Source organism: Glandiceps talaboti, chromosome 14 (assembly GCF_964340395.1).
Source record: "Glandiceps talaboti chromosome 14, keGlaTala1.1, whole genome shotgun sequence".
Classification (NCBI taxonomy): domain Eukaryota; kingdom Metazoa; phylum Hemichordata; class Enteropneusta; family Spengelidae; genus Glandiceps; species Glandiceps talaboti.
The window spans coordinates 633,116-641,100 of record NC_135562.1 but is presented as its reverse complement, the minus strand read 5'-3'; positions in this window follow the sequence as shown (position 1 = coordinate 641,100).

Below are 7,985 nucleotides of genomic sequence, written 5' to 3'. Positions count from 1 at the left end.
GGAATAGGGGAGTTGTGTGGTTCCTTATAGCAATTCGAAGACTTTATTTTTGTAAGTGTTGTTACGTTATAACTTCGCCTGTCAGAAATATGATTTCATATTGATATTACCACAGGACCCGTGGTGAACCCAATTACAAATTTAAAAGTACCTGCAACGAAATGGTAAAGAAACGTAACGGTAATAATGGTACGGTATAACGGGTAATAGTAGTGTATTAGAAATAAACGTGTACAACCTGATCTACTTCCTGTTAAAATGTATCGCTGTTTCCAATGATAACTATTGCTAGGGCTCTGGCTTCTTATTGTGGGTAGCCGCGATCTCGTCAAATCTCGTGAAGTGATGTGAATTCATAGATCAAAACGTTCATTCTTTATTGCACAATAGAAGTCTCGTACTTTGTGATGTCGATACTTACATTATTTGTGACGAAACGAGTTCACGATTTATTCAAAACATTTAGTATATTCGAAATTTAGGACGATGAATATTGTATTTTAATATACTTAGTTTTGTCTCTTTGCCCTTTGTCATTCGTCGTAGAAGACATTTTGCGTGCGTTGATCAAAGTGTTCATCAGCTTGGTAGATTTACAAAGGTTATGACGCACATGCAGTTTTTAGCATCACGCTTTCGATCAGTCTTGGTCGACGATTCTCATCAGAATGACAAATTCCATAGTTACAGCTGGCCACTAGGTGGCGGTATGACCAGCCGATTGTAGATGTGTGGTCGAAAGTCTGTGAGGGACAAAATTGTAGCATCTGCTTTATCTGAACACTCCAGTTGCTACAATCATAACATCGACTGGGACCGTTTTTCCATTATTGATGTATCCCCACGTGATATCCCTAGAAAGATCAGGGAGGCTATCAACACCTGACACTACAATCCCAAGAATCGAACAACCTACACATCTACAATCAGTTGATCATACCGCCACCTAGTGGTCAGCTCGTCAACCAAGACAGACCGAAAGCTCAATGCTAAACACTTTGAACTGCTTGAGCGTTATAAACTTTGTAAATCAGTTTGAGTAAATGTGCTGCTGACTTAGAAAATAAAGTTTACGTCTGTGTGATGTGAAAACTTGGATCACTGTCATTTCTGATTTGTTCGCGTATTATATTGACACTGTTTGTACGTTGTTGGAACGTGTTGTCATTGTCGTATCCATGTGGCATTAAACGCGTTTCAAAGGTTTGTGGAAAAAGTGTTCTGCAGGTTACAATGGGAGATTTGTCTGTTATTGTCCATATTATATAAATAAAAAATAAATAAATAAATAAATAAATAAATAAATAAATAAATAAATAAATTGATGTACGTCAAAAGCCCAGAGCTTGTTCTTTTAGGAAGAACCTTAAACTCTTTTCAGCAGAGCTTTCAACATGTATACGTAATTGTACAGCGCCTCTGAACTTTACCTTAGTGTATTAGATACTAATAGTGGCGCTTTATAAATGACTTGATTGATTGATTGATTGATTGATTGATTAATTGATTGATTCATTGATTGATGTATGCGATATTGTTCAACGGTCACATGGGTGTCACGTGAGACCCTTCCGGTTTCCCCGGAGTAGGTACTATATTACAACCAATGCGTCATTTTCATAGAGGTGTATTTGTATATGCTGATGCGACAACATATTGATTTATAAGAACGTTAGGTTTCATATGTAGGTGTTAAAACATGTCGAATGAAAATATAAAAGGTGGTTGGCGACGGAAGAAGATGACTGTCTTTATCAGTCTCATTCTCTTGTCCATATTGTGTATGTACGCGATAATAAAGAGTCCAGCTTTCTCTAAAGTAAGTAAATATTTTTGTAACAGCTACTTAATGTTCCCTGATACAGACTCGTTGCATGAACAACACATTGCATAGTACTGTATATATATTTCTCATTTGAAATGGCCATTCTGTACTCTACACAACCATATGGGGAAATGGCCATTCTGTACTCTACACAACCATATGGGGAAATGACCATTCTGTACTCTACACAGCCATATGGGGAAATGGCCATTCTGTACTCTACACAGCCATATGGGGAAATGGCCATTCTGTACTCTACACAGCCATATGGGGAAATGGCCATTCTGTACTCTACACAGCCATATGGGGAAATGGCCATTCTGTACTCTACACAGCCATATGGGGAAATGGCCATTCTGTACTCTACACAGCCATATGGGGAAATGGCCATTCTGTACTCTACACAGCCATATGGGGAAATGACCATTCTGTACTCTACACAGCCATATGGGGAAATGGCCATTCTGTACTCTACACAGCCATATGGGGAAATGGCCATTCTGTACTCTACACAGCCATATGGGGAAATGACCATTCTGTACTCTACACAGCCATATGGGGAAATGGCCATTCTGTACTCTACACAGCCATATGGGGAAATGGCCATTCTGTACTCTACACAGCCATATGGGGAAATGGCCATTCTGTACTCTACACAACCATATGGGGAAATGGCCATTCTGTACTCTACACAGCCATATGGGGAAATGACCATTCTGTACTCTACACAGCCATATGGGGAAATGGCCATTCTGTACTCTACACAGCCATATGGGGAAATGGCCATTCTGTACTCTACACAGCCATATGGGGAAATGGCCATTCTGTACTCTACACAGCCATATGGGGAAATGGCCATTCTGTACTCTACACAGCCATATGGGGAAATGGCCATTCTGTACTCTACACAGCCATATGGGGAAATGACCATTCTGTACTCTACACAGCCATATGGGGAAATGGCCATTCTGTACTCTACACAGCCATATGGGGAAATGGCCATGCTGTACTCTACACAGCCATATGGGGAAATGGCCATTCTGTACTCTACACAGCCATATGGGGAAATGGCCATTCTGTACTCTACACAGCCATATGGGGAAATGGCCATTCTGTACTCTACACAGCCATATGGGGAAATGGCCATTCTGTACTCTACACAGCCATATGGGGAAATGGCCATTCTGTACTCTACACAGCCATATGGGGAAATGGCCATTCTGTACTCTACACAACCATATGGGGAAATGGCCATTCTGTACTCTACACAGCCATATGGGGAAATGGCCATTCTGTACTCTACACAACCATATGGGGAAGTTTGGTACCTTTTCAATTAAACGATAAATTACTTTGATCTACCGTCAGGGTTATTGTATTTCCCCATATTAGATATATATGCACCAATACAATTTAACTTTTTTTGTAAACAAATTCTTGGGGTTAAGAGGTCTACCTGTAAAAAAATACGATGGTGTATCAGGAACTTGGTCGCTATCCCCAGAAATATACTTATGTATAATCCCACGAAATCAATGTTAGTTTTAGTTCATAATACTCTGAGTATGATTCCACGGACTAATACAAATTCGAGCCGGGAATCACACAGGAGCATTATGACGTAAAACTAACATGGATTTCGTGGATTTAAATATTTATCACATAATTCATAAGTTTTTCCACATGTTTTTCTACAATTTTGAATCAAATTTTATGAATACGTCAAAAAATGGCGTCCGACGGCTATGCAAATTATGCAATTGCGTGACCTATCATGATTGCGAGGTCAAGCATACCTACACGGTACTTCTCATACTGTGCTGTGGTTTCTTAACCAAAATTATAGGTTATAACCTTGCGATGTACATGTAATATCAAATTTAGTTTAAAACGTAAGTAAAATTTGTCTGAATGCGACTTTTGTTCCGTCATTTTAATCATATTTGCTCGGGATGTGTCAGTTTGGAGTTCTTAGCTCGACGGATAATCGGAAGTAAGCTTGCTGGTTGTCATATAGACATAATCTAAATGATGTTTTGATAGACAGATGCTGTTATCGTAAGAATTATGTGCTTTCAAAACGTAAATGAACACATTCCGTTACAAATATCCTTAGTTGGCATGAGTGTGATACGTAGAGGTACTTCTATTTTCATTTAATAAAAAAAAAATGGTACTCTATCTAAGCATCATGTAGATTATCGATGTAACTAAGCAACATATTTTAGCACAAATTGAAGCGTCACCAAAATGTTTATTGTCCAAACATCTGAATATATGGCTGGCCGTTCAGGCCAAAATTATTATTTTATTTTAGCAGTAGTATTTTATATTTTCATACTTACAATCTAATTGTAACCGTTTAGGTACTTTTATTCCATATTCCAAAAAATATATTTGACTTTCAGTTATATATAATCCTTAAAAAAATTCTGGTTTGACGAAAAATAAAACAATATTCTCAAATAAATGAAAACTTGTTTTAATTAAATAATGTTAACATGGAATAAAAATGTGGATTCCATCGAAAAACAACACCTAAACGGCTACAGTTAGTTTAATTTTTAGCATTTCATTCTCCAGTACATTATTGTTTAGTTTTTTCATCCACCACTGTATTGCTGTGATGCATAGCTTTTTTCTTTAATCATATTATACTGATGAGCATAAATTGCTCAAAGTTACTAAAGAATTGAATTATGTTTTTTCTTGTTATTGTAGATTCAGAATCCATCAAACGAAGTGGCCAGCAGGTCTAAAACTTGGTCTTACCTGTTGAGATCCAATATCACTATGACAATACATGATGAAATGGGAGATTCTAACAGACAAGGGCAGCAATTCGGTTTTCTGAAACCACAAAAAAACTTTGTAGTGCCAAATATTGCACATATTATCTGGTTTACATGTAAGAATCTCGTAAGTATTTTGAGTATACACAGAATTATGAGACCAGAGAAAATACTGTTTCATACTGACTGTGAACCGGTTGACCGTTGGTGGCAGCAGGCGAAAGACGAGATTTCCACTTTAGAAGTTGATGATATGATATGATATGATATATATTTTATTATCCGATCAAAAATAAGTACAATACAACGTAAATACAGGAAAAGCAAACTAGATCGGATAACAGGAGTCAGAAAATAGCTATGCTAATCGTGTCTGACCCCTGGCCAAAGTAAATAATGGTACAAGTTTAGAGTGCAAATAAATATACAAAAAGTAGCTCTACCCTTAACCCCCTCCCCTCACCACCCCCCTATATATACGAGTGCCATAATGAAAAGAAGTCTTATATTACATTAGAACTGTACAATGTTATATTACATACTCTTTTAGTAAATCTTTACATAATGATGATTTGAATCGCTGCCTTCGTGGTTCATTTCTTGTGCTGTGCTGTGTTGTATTGAATTCCATGTAACTGCACCTGTGTATGTCATTGACTGTTTACCATAGAATGTTTTCACAGTAGGTACACATAACTTCATAAGTTATTTTGTTCTTTTTGTCGTGTATTGTACTCATAGTTTAACACATTGCAGTATTCATCAACAGAGTGTGGTAAGTTATTGTACAGCAAATCATAAACAAAGGTACTGACCAAAAACCTGTGCAGTTTATGTACATCAAGAATTTCTAGAGTGTTGAAAAGTGGTGAAGAATGTGTCATGGACTGGCTATGTGTGATTGCTCGCACAGCCATTTTTTGAGCTAGTAAAATACAATTCAAATAGGAGGAAAAAGTGCTTCCCCAGACTTCTGTACCGTACGTTATATGTGGTTGGACGAAAGTTTTATATAGTAAAATAAGTATATTTTTGGGTACAAAGTCCCTAAGTTTATAAATGATTCCTATTTTTTTCCGAATAGTCTTATTGACAGCGGGTACGTTTCACACGGTGCCGTTAAGAGACCTGTGGTTTTTCGACGTTGGTATGATTCACACGGTGCCGTTAAGAGACCTGTGGTTTTTCGACGTTGTGTTTTACACGGTGCCGTAAAGAGGCCTGTGGTTTACGACGTTAGTATGTTTCACACGGTGCCGTAAAGAGGCCTGTGGATTACGACGTTGTGTTTTACACGGTGCCGTAAAGAGGCCTGTGGTTTACGACGTTAGTATGTTTCACACGGTGCCGTAAAGAGGCCTGTGGTTTACGACGTTAGTATGTTTCACACGGTGCCGTAAAGAGGCCTGTGGATTACGACGTTGTGTTTTACACGGTGCCGTAAAGAGGCCTGTGGTTTACGACGTTAGTATGTTTCACACGGTGCCGTAAAGAGGCCTGTGGTTTACGACGTTCGTATGTTTTACACGGTGCCGTAAAGAGGCCTGTGGATTACGACGTTCGTATGTTTTACACGGTGCCGTAAAGAGGCATGTGGATTACGACGTTGTGTTTTACACGGTGCCGTAAAGAGGCCTGTGGTTTACGACGTTATTTTTATGTACAATGTCATGTACATTATTGTATCAAATTACAGTTTCTGCAGATTATGTCAATACGACAGAAACACGTGGAAATGTTTATATAGGAAAAACTAGACATATGTGCAGAATCATGACGTAGCATTTGGACGAGGTAGCAATTAAAACAAGATTTCCTGTACCTGCGAACAGTTTTACTGCAGTGGTCTATTATATAAAGTCTGTTCTAAGTACGATACTATGAATAACAAACTGTTAATGGTAAGCCGTCAGTACAGGATTACTGAAAGAGACGAGATTTGGATCTTCATATAAATTAGACGAATGGTCATTGGATACCAGTAAAAACAACTTGCAACGTTTGCCTTGCGTTCTGAAACATATATCATTATGTTTGTACCGATATTCGTAGACAAGAAAGGAGCATCTGTCGAAGTCGTCTGAAATATAAATGACTAGCTATTAGCTTGCACCGATGTATTGTCAGATAAGACCAGTGTACATGGTAAGTAGCAAGTACATACCTTAGTAACTCAGTTTTCTTTGCAATATGTTATGTTTATTTATTAGAGTGTCATGTGTGGACTTACCCATAGCCACACCCAGCCCCTAGGGCTTACAAGACACTAAGGTAATACAAATCTTTAACTTATGAATAAGTAAACGTACATAATTAAACATTGTACATAAATTCCTTTCTCTTACAAAAAGCATCGCTAACAAAATTTGCTAGGTCTAGATATTAGAGCAACCAGTAGAGACAATTTTTTGTATAAAAAACAAAAGACAAATTAATTCTCGTTAATTTGTATTCTTGATTCGTCAATTAAATTTTACGGTCCAATCCATCGCAGTAAAACACAAGCTCCTTCACGGCACGTCCACAATGTGTCCGCCTTTATAATACGTCAGCAGGAATATGTGCTCTGACTTTTTGAAAATGGTCTAATCTTATTAACTTTTAGTCATTTATGACTGTAGTGCTAGCTCTATTTTGTCTTAAATACAATTTCCAACTTTTGAAGGTCTCAGACATTTAGATTTCCCTTTTTTAGACAGAGTGAAGAACAGTTCTAATGTGTTACTTTCAGCGGTAATCTCCTCGGACTCTTTTTAAGTTAAGATGATTTTAATGTAATAGGAATGTATTTTAATGTAATATAGGAATGTAATGTATTTTTTGTCCTTTCTTTGTACATAGTTTTTAATGTTTGCATCTGACCATAGACCCTACACGTCTGACAGGTGTTTTTGTATATTATGGGATTGTTGGGATTACTGGAATTAAGTTATTGTGTCAAAGTGACGTCAACTTTGTACACTGGCTTGATATCCACGTGTAAACAGTACAACAACACGCAGTTTGTCTGCAAAATGCAAATTTGTGAGATGCTACATAAGGTTCGATCACTTGGATAGTTTCAATATTTTAGCAAACACATCAACATCGTAGACTTAAGTTATAGACACATACCGGAAGATCCACAAAACTCGTTACTACTCGACTTGTGAAAAGTACAGTCTTTTTAAAATGCGATTCGCACGAAATCGAGTTCAATTGGAATACTATCTACGTTTCATCTACTAAGGTACATGGAAATACACTTCAAGATCCTCTTAAGATAAAGGCTTTATTTTTGCCGTTCAGACAATAAAATGACTAAACATATTGACAATATCAATAATACACAGTGTCTCTCACGACCAGATTCTGAGGTTAGTTTATTT